Source organism: Lactuca sativa, chromosome 3, assembly GCF_002870075.4.
Source record: "Lactuca sativa cultivar Salinas chromosome 3, Lsat_Salinas_v11, whole genome shotgun sequence".
Classification (NCBI taxonomy): domain Eukaryota; kingdom Viridiplantae; phylum Streptophyta; class Magnoliopsida; order Asterales; family Asteraceae; genus Lactuca; species Lactuca sativa.
The window spans coordinates 19,245,553-19,261,004 of NC_056625.2; positions in this window are offsets into that span (position 1 = coordinate 19,245,553).

Genomic DNA, 15,452 nt, shown 5'->3' on the forward strand with positions numbered 1-15,452 from the left:
ACAAAGGATTATAGGGATATAAATACAAATAACTAGGAGATAAAAATGGAAAATCCATCAGGGTAATAAAGAAAAAAATCAATATAAAAATAAGGGAGATTATCCCTTATCGTTGACACCCCCTTTAAGCGAACCAATGGAGACAACACATGTAACTTGTCTTGAAAGTATTGGAATAGGTGTCTTGGTAGTGGTTTGGTGAAAATTTCCTCCACTTGGAGCTTGGTAGGAACACATTTAGTGTGAAGCTTTCCTGATGAAAAAGGCACTCGAAGAGAATTGCAGTTAATGTTAAACTGTTTAGCACGTTTATGAGAGACCAAATTTTGATTTAGAAAAATGGAACTGAGATTGTCACATAATAAAGTCAAACTTCTTGTAGTCAAGGCATGCAAGTCACGAAGAATATGTGTGACCCAAATGAGCTCTACAAAAGTGTTGGCCATGACTTGTTACTCATACTCACAACTTGACAAAGAACCCATTGGTTGTTTCTTAGCACTCCATGAAAGTAGATTTCCAGCTAGAAATATGGATTAGCCATATGTGGAACATCTGGTCTAGATACATCATGCCCAATCTGCAATTGAGTAACCAACTAAGGAACCCATGGGTATATTTGTAAAGTTAAGGCCATAAGAAATTGTCCCCTTCACATAGCGTAGAATTCTTTTTACCATCTGAAAATGATTAACCGTAGGTGCATGCAAGAACTAGCTGGCTTGGTTCACAACATATGATAAGTCAGGACGTGTAATGGTGAGATATTATAGGGCACCTACCAAAGAATAATAATGGGTTGGATCATGGTTAGGAGTACCGGAGGAAACAAATATGACATTTATGCTTAATGGTGTACCAACTGGTTTCAAATCTAAAACATTTACATGTGTAAGCATATCATGTGCATATTTAGATTGATTTAAAAATAGATCAGTGGTAGTATAGGAGACTTCAAGACCTAAGAAATAGTTAAGAGCACCCATGTATTTAATGGTGAATTTTGCATGAAGGCGGTTAATAAAATGTCGAATGAATGGGTTATCATTCCCCATGAGAATGATGTAATCGACATAAAAAACTAAGTATAAGATACATGATTCTTTGTGAAAGACAAAGAGTGATGCATAAAATTGGTTGCAGATGAAACCTTGGTGTAGAAGAAACTTACTCAATCGTTGAAACCATGCACAGGGTGCCTATTTTAATCCATATAAGGCCTTTTTAAGATGACATAGAGGGTTGGGAGATTTAGAATCAATGAAGCCTAGAGGTTGTTCCATGTAAACAGTTTCAGTAAGAAAACCGATTAAGAATGCATTTTTGACATCTAGCTGATGAAGATGCCATTTTCGAGTGACATCAATGGATAACACAATACAAACGCTAGAAGCTTTAACTATCGGGTTGAAAGTATGAAAGAAGTGAAAACCTGGTACTTGAGTGGGCTGACTACCGACCCATGTTTATTTTTTATTTATGTCTTTTCATCATATCGTGTTTCTCAGCCAGCCTGGTTTATGTGGGATGGCACCCATACCTCATTAAGCTTCCAACCTAATTATTGTAAATTGTTGCCAAGTGGTTTATAATAATTGGGCTCGAAAAGGTGTTGTCAAATCTGCTTGTTTAATCAAACGTCGGGCATGATAGTTCATTCGCCTAGGCTTCCATGTTTGTAGCTATTTGATTGTTTTTTTTGCAGCGGTTAGCTTTCCCGCTTTCTCTTCCATAAATGCTTGTCACATCCATCTGTCAGTTTTTCTTTTGATACCTTCACCCTTTGTTTTCGTTTGTTCTTCCTTTCCCCGGTTATCTCTTTTGTTTAGACTAAGAATATGTCTCATTTGATAATGTTTGCGGTTCATTCTTCCGTTACTCATGAATGTCTTGACCATATTTCCATAAAATATCATATTGTTGATGAAGATGGAGTCATTCTTCCTGGTCCTACAATGCTTATTGATCATTTGCCTGCAAGTAAAGTCGATTTTTATCTTTATTACTTTGAGGTTGGCTATAACGCCCGAGTCGCCAGGTATGAAATTGAACCAGTATTCATTTAAAAGCTAAATAAGGGACCATGAGTAAGTTGGGCGTACACTAGTAACACACGGCGTACTCCTTCCATGTGCACATCGGGGTCATCCCTGCGTATGTTGGGTGTACCCATCCGTACGTTGGGCATACTCAAGCAAGGGGTAAACCCTATTTTTTAGGGTTTGCACCTTATTTAAGATCATTAAGTCCTTCAAGTTCATCACCTTTTTAGCTCCTATTTCCTTTTAGTGCTAATCTCAAAACCCTAGCCATCTTGACTCTTGAGTGCATTTTTGAGCTTACAAAGAGTTTTTGGGTGTTCTTTTGTGGTTTTGAAGAAGAACGAAGCTTGAGGAGAAGCAAAAGAGAAGAAGAAGCTTGTAGATCCAGAGTTTGTGCATCATTTCTAGCTCATTCGAGGTATAAAGTCTGAAACTTGTTCATTCTAAGATTAGATCCAGGTTTAGGGAAGAACTTAACATCTTTTGGTCCCATAGCTTGGTCTTTTGAAGTACGGGCTACTCCAAACCATTTGAGATGTCCTTTTGGGCTCTTAGGGGTGCATGAAGTCATAAAAATCGTATGTTGAAGGTTAAGACTCAACCATGCATGAGTTGGTGACCACTTAAGAGAGATAGAGGGCTTAATTCATGATTTGAGTCCCATAAAGGCATGCAAGAGCATAAAGTTTGCAACTTCATGGCTTAAGACACTTTTATGAGCTTGAATCTAAGTTTTGGATGTTAAAGCTTAATGGTTTAAGACAATCAAGCACCTGTGGGCAAACTGACCAGTACGTCAGGCATATTTTTGGGTACGTTGTGCATACTAGGCCAGTGCCCCGATTCCGGATCGACTGCATACGTTGGGCGTACGAGCCATGTACGCCGCACGTACGTAGTCTGTGGGCTTAAGAGATTTTGTAACATCCCAAAATTTCATGACTAAAAATTTAATTTTAATTATTAAATAAAATCATAATTATCAAAACATTTGTCAAAACATTAGTCAAAGTATTCAAAATATCACAATCAGAGTATCCATATCAAAATATATGTCAAATATATCAAAGTAAACATCCCAGGCTAAAACATCATGATGTGTGCAATGCAGTCATCCCGAGCTCTTCCCTTTGCTACCGGAAGTACCTGAAACCAAAACTGAAAAGTGTAAACACAAAACTTAGTGAGTCTCCCTAAACTACCACATCCCATACACATAATCACATAATAACATAAAAACATATCGTGGGCCACGCCCCTTCATCGGGCCTTGCCCGGCATTGGGCCCCACCGGCATCGGGCCCCGCCCAACATCAAGCAAAGCTCGGTATACATATAAACATATCAACAAATACACACAAAATAATCACATAAAATAAGCATATAAAAATTCCTCAAGCCCCGCCTGGCATCGGACCAAAATCCGGAAAGCATACAAACATTCCTCGGGCATCGCCCGACATCGGACCGTAATCTGGAACATACAAATATAGATACATGCAAGAATCACAAAGACATTAATCATACAAACATTTCTCGGGCACCACCCGACATCGGATCATAATCCGGAAAACATATAAACATTCATCAGGCACCGCCTGACATCGGACCATAGTCTGGAATACATACTATCATAAATACGGGTCGGCATTGGTGCCTTCGACCCGTTCAAACAGCAGGAAAAATCACCTCCAATGTCAGATGCTAGCTGAAAGGTCTCTTCCCCGGAACCAGCTCTACTCACTCCCTGAACCAAAACAACCCCTTAGATACCATTTCATACTCATAACCCTTTAGGGTCAACTGTGGTCAAAGTCAAAGTCAACGCTCTGAGTTGAGTCAACTCGTCGAGTTATACTTTAACTCGCCGAGTTCCCATAAATCTCATATTCGTGCCTTTTTGAATCAACTTGTCGAGTCCTCCCTCAATTCGCCGAGTTCTTCCTTTTAACAGAATAGGGACACTTCAGCCCAACTCGTCGAGTTCAGTCTGTTAACCCTTCTTAATGCATTAACCCCTAAATCTTCAAATCCAAGTCCCATATTCTAGATCTGCGTAGAAAATACATCTAGGAGGGTAAAGTTTCCAACTTTACCCATTAAAACCCACTCTAGAATAAATAAGCTCTAACCTTAACCCAAAAAGGCCAAGCTCTTGATCCAAAAAAGCAAAACTTCAAGATAGACAATGACGTTGTAGATTTGGACTCTAGGGACTAAATGATCACGTAAATTCTTAAACTTTATCCACATGCATGGCCATTAGAAGCTTCAAAAGACCAAAATGATGGTCTAAAGGTTGCATGGGACTTCCATGGCCATAGGTGGCACCTTTATGCCATGAAAACGCCTTAAGACCCTAGATATGAAGTGTTCTCCACTTGGGATGTCCAAATCCCAAGAATCGTATCATTTGGGCCAAAAACAAGCAAGGAACTCCAAAATGGATATCTAAATGACCACAAGACAAGGTTCAAGCTTTATACCAGCAAAATGTCGTGGATGAGGCAAGGATTATGGATCTATAAGCTCCTTCTTGTGTCCTTAAGCTTTTCCTTCTTCCAATGGCTTCAATACACACACGAAAACACTTGAAATGGCTCACAAACACTCACAATAGCATTAGGGTTTCGAGATTAGGGTTTTGGACATTGGAGCTGGAAATGAGGCCAACACCTTGGGGTTAAGGCGTTTAAATAGGGTGCAAACCCCAGAAATCAGGGTTTCACATCTGCCAGCCTACTCGTCGAGTTGAGGCCTCCCAACTCGTCAAGTAGGTAACTTAAAATGTGCGGCCCTTATGATCTCTACTCGACGAGTTTGGGGCTCCCAACTCATCGAGTTGATCTATAAAATAGAATAAGTTATAAGTTAATATGTACCAAGAACCAGGCATTACAATTTTGGGCTTGAGTGTTGTTGGGCTTTTTACCTTGTATAGGTTTGGGCTTTCAGGCCTGCCTATATTAGTAGGACATTTATGGGCTTTAGGCCATTCTAGGAGCTCTTAGGCAATATTGGGCCTTAGGGCCTTGAAGTTGTGCTTGGAATGCCTTTTTTACTAGTTTAGATTTGGGCCTTGGCAGGGCAGGCCCAATGAGGCAAGGATTAAGCAACCCTTTTTGCTTTTAAGTCAAGAATTAGGGTTTGGACTCTCGAGTTAGATTATTGACCTAATTTCTAATTAGGATTTTATACTTGTGACTTAAGGAGAGGATTTTATGAGTCAGCCGCTGAGAGTGATTTGATACCTTCAGTCTGAGGTGAGTTTCCTTCACTGTATCCATAGGTCAATGGTACCAATGTCGGCCCACTAGTTTATGTTGTAGTATGATGCTTGTCTTCATGAAAACTGTCAGTTATGCTTGTATTTGCTTTATGGCTTTGTGATTCTTTTGTTATGATATTATGTGGTAGTGGTAGGGGTGAAATAGACCTGGTATCAGGTTGAAATAGACCGAAGGGGACTACAAGCACCCATATATGATTGATTGTATCCGGTTGAAATAGACCGAAAGGGATTGCAAGCACCCATATATGGTTGACAGTATCTGGTTGAAATAGGCCAAAGGGGATTGCAAGCACTCAGATCTCCTTGATGGTATCCAGTTGAAATAGACCGAATGGGATTGCAAGCACCCATATATGCTTGGTTGTATGTTTGTATGGTATGGGGTATTTTGGGGGAACTCACTAAGCTTTGTGCTTACGGTTTTCAATTTATGTTTCAGGTACTTCCAACTCGAAGGGGAAGGGCCCAACCTGATCGCACTACATCATCCTATGATTTTCCGCATTATGTGATTTTGAGAATATGTACTCTGATAAAATATTGCTATGATACACTTTCGATTGTTTTGATATGATTATCGCATGTTTTGAATGAATTTAAAACCAAAAATTTTATCTGTATTTTTGGGATGTAACACTGGCCTTCGTGTTCCCCCTTCTTCTTTCTTTGGTTTGGTCATTAATTCGTATAGAATCCATACTTGTCAGTTGAAGCCCAATTCTATTTTAAAAGTTGTTTTCTTTGAGTTACTTTGCCATGCATCTCTTATTGTTCCTATTGCAGATTTATTTCTATAATAATGGTGCTTGGTATTACTTTTTCTCTAGGGTCGAAGTTTTATCTAAGACCTCCCTGAGTCTATCAAGATCTGGAAGAATACATTTATTTGGTTAAATGTATCTCTCTTTCCTTATCCTAACGAATTTTATGCTCCTAGTACGATTATCGATCACAAACCTGATAGGACTCCTGATCTAAGTCAAGACATAGATAAGATTTCCCGCCTGAATGTGATGATGAAAAAATTCCCTGAAGTTGTGTTGGGTCAGGCTGGTATGAGCCCTTTATTGGTTGTGTATGGGTTTGGTTCCTTCATTGTTTGTTCGAGGACCAAGTACTCCTTTAATTTTTTGCTAATCGGTTATCAAATTTTTCATTAATCGTTTACTTGTATATTTTTGCAGATGGAACACGGTTACCCTTCCTTTTGTCTGGGTTTGTTAAGGGTAAGCTTTCATCCTATGATCTTGGTTCAGATGATTTTAATCTTCCCATTCTTGATGACAGCTTCGATGGTAGTGGGAGCGAAGTCAGTAATTCACAAAATCTAAAGGAGGATGAGGAGGAATCAGAGTCTTCACTCAGAGTTCATGATTCATATGATGATGATACAGGTGAGCAAACTCCAAATGTCACTACCGTCCCTGTTACTGTTTCTGGAAGCGATGATGAAGGAGAAGGTGAAGAGTGATCCCTAGTTCTCCATAAGAGGGGTAGGGATCCAATTGCTTCTGCAGCTCTTACAGTTGTTAGTCTGGTGGCGAGGGTAGTAGTGGTAGAACTGTGAAGAGGTATCGTTCCTTGGATCCTTGTGTTTTCCGGTCTTTTGTCGATAACCTTGGTGTGGTTCGGCCTTCCACTTACATCGATCAACTGAAAGCGAAGATCCCCCCTTGTGATTCCAATGTCCCTTATCCCTCTGGTCTTATCTTTATTCCATCTTGGGAATATAGGCAAGAGCAAAGCTTAATGGAGCCTAATGTAGATATTTCCTTTTTTGAATATTTTGCTTCCCTTGGCACCCAGTTTAGTGTTGGTTAAGGTCGCCAGGAACATACAAGAGATATGTTCAAAATCATACTTGTGTAAAACATGCTAGTTAGGATGAATGCTTTGGAAAATCAATTTGCATGTATAATTAGAGAAAACATAGATTCAAAGCATCTAGGGTTGCATGTGCACCATAAGGTTGTTAGAGTGCTCAAAACGTATCAGTGGTATTAGAGCCTAGGATTGTTTTCTGTTATACTTGATGCCTATTAATCTTCCAACTTGAAAAAATTGATTTTCTGGCTTCTGACTGGTAAACTCGTCGAGTCCACTGGCTGACTCAACAAGTCCACTCTGTAACAGACCAACTCGATGAGTCATGTTCATGCACTCGCTGAGTTGATGGCTCTGGGTGTTGGATTTTGAGTTTTTGGCCAGAATTGGATTAGGATCATTACCCCCAAACTGTTTTTTGAAACATGAAATATGTTTTCTTGATATGGTGGTGATCATGCTCATCGAATTAAAATATAATTGTCAAAATTTCAAGATTTGTATTAGTTTATATGATTAGGCTAATTTCTTTCAAATTGTTGATATGAATTATCTTGTCTTATGAGTTTAACTAGATCATGGATGAATTATTTAAGTATTGTGTCGATTAAAATATTGATCTAAATGTCTTTAATGGACTCCATAACTTGTCCTCAAGTTATGGAAAATGAAAAGTCTTTTCTTTAAAAAGTCATTAAACTCATAAGTTATGGAAATGCAGAGTTTCAAAACTTGTCCTCAAGTTTTGGAATTTGTAAAGTCACACTTATGAATACTTTAATTCCAAACCCTAGAATTTTAAAAGTTTAAAATTCAACCCTTATATTATTATAATATTAAAAGTTTAATAATTATATGTATATGTATATGTATATGTATATGTATATGTATATGTATATGTATATGTATAAGACAATTCAGTCTTACCGTTAGTACGCTTCATTCACGAAGTCGGTCTATAAGGGGGTATAAGGTTACTGCCTATAAAATGGCAGTTTAATGGGTGTCCACTCTCACCCACCGTTTCCTTGACTGGTGGAGGGTCGTTAGCCGAACGGGTAGGATAGGACAATAATTCTCGTTAAAAGTATAATGATAATTATAAAGTAACTAAATGTTTTATTAAATTCCCAATCTTAATTACTTTAGGAAAAATATGAAATTGATGCTAATCCATCAAATTTCACTTTGCACCTTGGCAAGTCGTTAATGGAGTGTGTGTGGTTAACCGACACATTAACTTGGACTAGTAAGGGTGGCAAAGGGTAGTTTGATGTTTGTCATAGATCGATGGAGCGTGTGTGATTAACCGGCATATGTATTAGGTGATAAATGACATCGAGTATACCAAGCACATTTGCATGGTTATTCACACCTTGTTTGTGATCCTCAGCATCCTAGTCACAAACTTGAAGGGCATAATCGAGATTTAAACATGCCATTGAAAAGTTCAATGAATCTCAAAGGAATCTAGGAATTTCAATCCAATGGAAACTTAATAATCAATTTCATTTTTCATGGTGGAAATTGGTAAATCGTCATTTACCTACCTTTAAATATTTTGCAATTGGATTATAGCATCCCTCTTCCAATTTGTAAAATATTATGTTGGGTCCTACCCTTAATATTTCATTTGGGTGTTATATTAAGGACTTTTATCTAATCTAAACTTTGTCTTTCTTTCTAGATGTCTTCCAACACTGCTTCTGGCTCAAACCCTATTGGCTCTTTCTCCCTAATGAACTTATGTAGGAGAGTTATCTTCGATGGCTCCAACTTTAATGATTGGATCAGGAACATCAGGATGGTTACTCGTTACGAGGACAATGAATATGTCCTCAACAAAGAGCTGAAGGAAATTGATGAGTCGTCTGCTAATCCTGAGGAGATCGTTGAGTTTAGGACTCATGAGAAGGATGCCACCAAGGTGTCTTGTATCATGTTGGCCACACTATGACAGCTGAACTCCAAAATTCCTATGAGGAATTCTAACCTTTTGAGATGCACCAAGACCTAATGGAAAGATACCATAAGAGTGCTCGTCAAGAGAGGTATGAAATCATCGCATCCATGATAACAACAAAGATGAAGGATGTAGAACCCATCACGGCCCACTTGCAGAAAATGCAAAGGTTTGTGGACCGCTTGCTGAAGTTGAATGTGAACTTCGATGAAGAGTTGGATATAGATATCATTCTACACTCTTTACCTCCATGTTATGATCCGTTCCGTATGACCTATCATATGAACAAGGATGAGGTCACTCTTAGCAAGCTTCAAGGCCTTTTGAGTACTGTTGAAAGTAGTCTCAAAGGTAAATCTATTTCTACTCCTACAACTAATGCCCTTATCTTGGCAATTGGATATCGGAAAAGGAAGAAGAGGAAGGCTCCCTCTAAGAGCCGCAAGGGAAATTCTCTTGATGGATCCTCTTCAAGTGGTACCAAGGTTGGTTCTGCTGCTCCCTCTACCATTCCTAATGAAGCAGAGTGTTTCTATTGTCATGAAAAAGGGAACTGGAAGTGTAGCTGCCCCAAATACTTGCAGGATGTCAAGGATGGGAAGGTTAAACCCACCCATGCAGGTAATTATACTATTGTATCTAATAACTCATCATATTCTTGTTCTTGGGTCCTTGATACAGGTTGTGGATTTCACATTTGTTCTGAATTGCAGGGACTAAAAAGAAGTAAGGATGTGGAGCACGGGAATAAGAACTTGATCATGGGGAATAGGGAAGGTTTCACCTGTCACCAAGATTGGAGTTTATTCTTTATCGCTTAGTACTGGGTTAGAATTAGATTTGAATAATTGTTGCTACTCGTCTGATATGGCGATAAATATTATTTCCTTTCATGGTTTGTACAAACAAGATTTTAGTTTTTCATTTGATAATGAAATTGGTGCTATTAATGCTTTTTATAATGGTATTTTTTTTTATTTTAAAGCATTACCTTGTAATGGTGTATATGAAATTATGATGGTTGTAGACAACATAGGAAATAATGTGTTGCACATTGATTCTTCCAATGATTTGGATAAGGCATGCTCGTGGCATTGTCGTCTTGGACATGTCAGCAAGAAGCGCATAGGCCAACTCCAAAAGGCTGGAGTTTTGGAGTCATTCGACTTAAGGTCGGATGACACTTGCGAATCTTGTTTTCTTGGAAAGATGACCAAGTCACCCTTCACTGGTACTTGTGAAAGGGGTGAAGGTTTGTTGGATCTCATACACACCGATGTGTGTGGACCCTTCAGAACCGCCACAAGGGATGCTAACCTCTTCTATGTGACTTTTATTGATGATTACAGAAGATATGGCTATATCTACTTAATCAAACATAATTCAGAAACCTTTGAAAGATTCAAAGAGTTTAAACAAGAAGTGGAGAATCAGCTGGGCAGGAAGATAAAGATGCTCTGATCCGATTGGGGTGGTGAGTATCTTAGTATCGAGTTCGAAGACTATCTTAAGGAATGTGGGATTGTTTCATAATTGACGCTACCTAGGACACCACAGCCGAATGGTGTGGCTGAGAGGCGCAATCGAACCTTGTTGGACATGGTTCGTTCCATGATGAGTCGAGCTTTGTTACTTATCTCATTCTGGGGGTATCCCTTAAAGACTGCCACCCATATCCTTAATCTAGTCCCAACTAAGAAGGTTGGCAAAACACCTCACGAGATGTGGACAAGGAAGGTTCCCTCGTTAGCATACATCAAGGTTTGGGGTTGCGAGGCTTTTGTGAGACGCGAGACTCACGACAAGCTCGAACCTCGTAATGAGCGGTGTATTTTCATCGGATACCCACAAAAATCCTTCGGATATCTCTTCTACAGACCGAGTGACAATGTTGTCTTTGTTGCGAGGAGAGGAGTCTTTCGCGAGAGAGAACTCATAGGCCAAGGAGACAGTGGGAGGCAAAGTCATCTTGAAGAGCTTCAAGAGTCAAGCGGTGAAGGAACCTCAAACACTAGCAATCAACCTAAGGTGGAAACTCCTGTTGAGCCAGTTGACAAATCCGTACCTATGAGGCGCTCTAGTAGAGTTAGTGTTCCACTTGTGTTGTGCAGTTTCCATATAACATCTGAGGGTGATACATTTACCAGTGATAGCACACTGGTAAATTTGGATGAACCTAACAATTACAAGGAAGCCATGGCAGGCCCCGAGTCTGCAAAATGGAAAGAGGCTATGGACAGCGAGATTCAGTCCATGTATGACAATCAAGTTCGGAACTTGGTTGACAATGTACTGGATCGTAAGACATTCGGGTGAAAATAGATCTTCAAGAAGAAGATCGACATGGATGGGAAGGTACACACTTATAAGGCGTTACTGGTTTCGAAGGGATTTACTCAAAATCACAGAGTTGACTATGATGAGACCTTCTCAACAGTAGCAAAGATCATGGCAGATCCAGGCACATCGACAAGGAATATCACTTCATAAGAAATCGGGTGGAAGAAGGACTCCTCTTGGTAAAGAGGGTATCATCAGATGAGAACTAGCAGATCCCCTCACGAAGGGAATGAGTAGGGTTAAGCATTTACAGCATGTGAGGCGCATTGGGCTGAAGGATAATATTAGTTTTAATGATTAGATAGCTATCTTGAAACATGTAATAAATAAAATGTAATTGGCATTTGATGATTAAATAAAAGGTGTTTTTTATTTATGAGTAAAGTTACTATCTTGTGTCAATTGTTTACTATTGTTTCATTTTGCATGTTTTGACTTCCAGAATAATTATATTATTCAAACTATCCATAGTCGATCATACTTTGGAAGTAGGTATTGAGACAAGACTGTCATGAATTTGGCTTGTAGATTGTATGAAGTGTATTAGACATAGCAAAGTTTGCTGCAACATTCATGAGTGCTCATAAGGTCTGAGTATTGGATTAAACCTGTGCTCACTTGAATCACTTCATGGAATTTATCTTGAATGATTGTGAGACGATAATATCATATAAGTCTTCAAACCAAGATATATGATTTGTTGACTGTGAGTTGGTTGTACATTGATAGTGCGAAAACGCATCGGTAATTTGATGTTATAAAATGCAATGTTATGTATGATTTGATGAATAGTTAGTACAAGCATATAATGTCAAAGTTTATCTGTTCCTTTTAATTCTTGGAGGATTAAAAGCGATATCTTGGGCCCCTCGATGATTTTGTTTTGACTTATGTGTCAGACCCGGTCGAGACTAAATTGATGTGTTCAATTATGTTCTCTGTCAAACAAATCGGAAATCAAGAAACAAACTATTGGACAATAAGTATGACGTTGTTCCATGTATTTGTCTGGCTGATCTTGAAGAATAGAGGATTATATGATCCCTTATCTAAAGGACGCGTCGCTGACTAGGTTAGAGTTCGACAGCGGCTTTTAAGAGCTATGATTGTTAGTCGGTGTTTTAAGTCGTACTTGTAGTTATAGTTATTAGACTTATCCAAGTGGCAGACTGTTGGATTTAGTGTCTAAGCCCATAACTATAATTTGTATGTACTTGACCCGAGAGTAGCATGGTCCTTTTGGGTTGCCTTCATCAATACAAATTGATAGGATGGACTTTTGAGAATAAGGTTATTTGTGATTTGTTAATATATTATAAGTATAATATATTAATATGAAATCGTATTATTTAATTAGTATTGATCAAGAATTAATTTGGAATTAATTTAGTGATCAAAAGAGACTAATTAAATATACGGGGACTGATTTGGTAAATCAATAATTCTTATAGTGTGGGCCAATGATCCATGGTTATTTGGGTCGGCTAAGCCAACACGGATAGTCCATGGAGGTTAACCCATGGAGCCTAATTAAGATGAAGAGTCATGGTGCATTAGGGTTTGCATGGATGAAACCCTAGCACTTACCACACTATAAATAGACTCCCCTAGAGCCAAAATCGGTTGCCACAACATTCTTGGAGAGTGTGTATTGATTTTGAGCTAAGTAACTTATTCTCTCAAGCCTCCTTTTGCACTTGGTGTTTGTGACACATTAGAGTCATCACATTTGAGGTGCTAAAACCTTTGAAGGCCAAGAACTACAAGTCCTATTAAGAGGTAAGTTATCAACTAGTATTTTTGTTCAATTGTATGCTAGTTAGGATGAATGCTTTGGAAAATCAAATTGCATGTATAATTAGAGAAAACATAGATCCAAAGCATCTAGGGTTGCATGTGCACCAAAAGGTTGTTAGAGTGATCAAAACGCATCAACTTTATTTGGCGGAGTTTCCCGTAATATTCAGACATTTCATGACCAATATGTGTGTCTTGTGGAGAAAGTTTCTAAGCTGGAGAAAGTTTCCCCTACTGTTGGTATGGTTTCTAAGGCTAAGGTGGAGAAGATGAGGAATAAGTTGGTCGTGTTGTAGAATGAAAGGGATACCCTTGATAGTAAGTTGGTGGGTTACTGAGATGTGGAGGAAGAGGTTGCTATGTTAAAGGCTACAACAACATCTCTTGAATTGGAGAAAATTGGATTCTTGGATAAAATAGCAATGTTCGGGCATGATCTTCGAAAGTCAAAGAGTGATTTTAATGAATCTACTTTGAAAAACACATATTTATAGGTGAGTATGGTTGGGTTGGAGAATCGCTTACGTAAGGAGAATGAGGATATATCATGGTTTTTATCTAATGGGATGAAAAAGGTGGTGGATAAGCTTATTGCCGACTCTTCCTTTTATGATGCTAATTGGGATCAACAAACTATTTGTTTCGATTATGGTCGAAGACAAGGTTGTGAAATGATGAACGCATAGCATAACTTGGGATTATCTGTTACCGACATACCACTCTATGATCCTACTCGTTTTTATAAGATGGAGGAGGCATTTTCTACTTTGTTTTGTGGTTAATATATATCTGAGCTAGGTTTTCCCTTTAGTGATGTAAAGCAGTTACGGGATTTGGTTAGTGGTTCTGTTGATGACAAGTCGTCGACAGGTGCTGGAGGTGGTGGTGGAGCTTGAGTGTTGGTATGCATTCCCTCTCATAGTGGTTTTGTGCACCACTTGACATGTTATTGTAGTATGGTTTGATACAGCTTGTGGTTGTCTCTTGGTACTAAATTTCCTTTCTATTTTCTCCTATTGTTAGTGTAATTTGAGTTGTATGACAATTTGCTATTCCTATATTTCCTTTATGGTTTATCCGAGGTTTTTTGTAAGGATTTCGAGCTTTGTGGTAATTTGTGATGTTGTTTGTCTGAATATTGTGTGTTTGATCCTCGAGTCTGTTTGTATACTTGTCATAACTTTTGAGGAAGTAATGTCCTTTTAATCAGAGTAATTAACCTAGGTCTGAATATTTTGCTCTATTTCTAGGCAGTCGAATCGCTTGGTTGCACCAATTTATATACTCCTTATCAAGTATACTGGTTAGGACATTGTTGTTGTCACATGCATGATTGTTTGTAGCTAACCAAGTGACTTTGTGCAAAAAAAATGCATTTTTGGGTTAAAAGAATAAAGATGTTCTTAGGCTAAACAGGTAGCCTTGGTCGTAGTGCGATATTCAACCTTTATGAATGTAGTCGGTTGATTTAGCTACAATGTTTTAAAAGAATAAAGATATTCTTAGGCTAAGAAGGTAGCCTTGGTCGGAGTGTAGCACTCGACCTTTATGAATGTAGTCGACTAACTGAGCTACAATGTTTTAAAAGAATAAAGATATTCTTAGGCTAAGAAGGTAGCCTTGGTCGGAGTATGGTACTTGGCCTTTATAAATGTAGTCGGTTGACCGAGCTACAATGCTTTAAAAGAATAAAGATATTCTTAGGCTCAGGTAGCCTTGGTCAGAGTGTGGTACTCGACCTTTATGAATGTAGTCGGATGACCGAGATATAATGTTTTAAAAGAATAAAGATATTCTTAGGGTAAGCATGTAGCCTTGGTCGGAGTATGGTACTTGACCTTTATGAATGTAGTCGGTTGACCGAGCTACAATGTTTTAAAAGAATAGAAATATTCTTAGGCTAAGCAGGTAGCCTTGGTCGGAGTGTGGTACTTGACTTTTATGAATGTAGTCGGCTGACCGAGCTACAATGTTTTAAAAGAATAAAGATTTTCTTAGGCTAAGCAGGTAGCCTTGGTTGGAGTATGGTACACGACCTTTATGAATGTAGTCGAATGATCGAGCTATAATGGTTTAAAAGAATACAAATATTTATTAGGCTAAGCAAGTATCCTTGGTCGGAGTGTGGTACTCGACCTTTATGAATGTATTCGGCTGACTGAGCTATAATGTTTTAAAAGAATAAAGATATTCT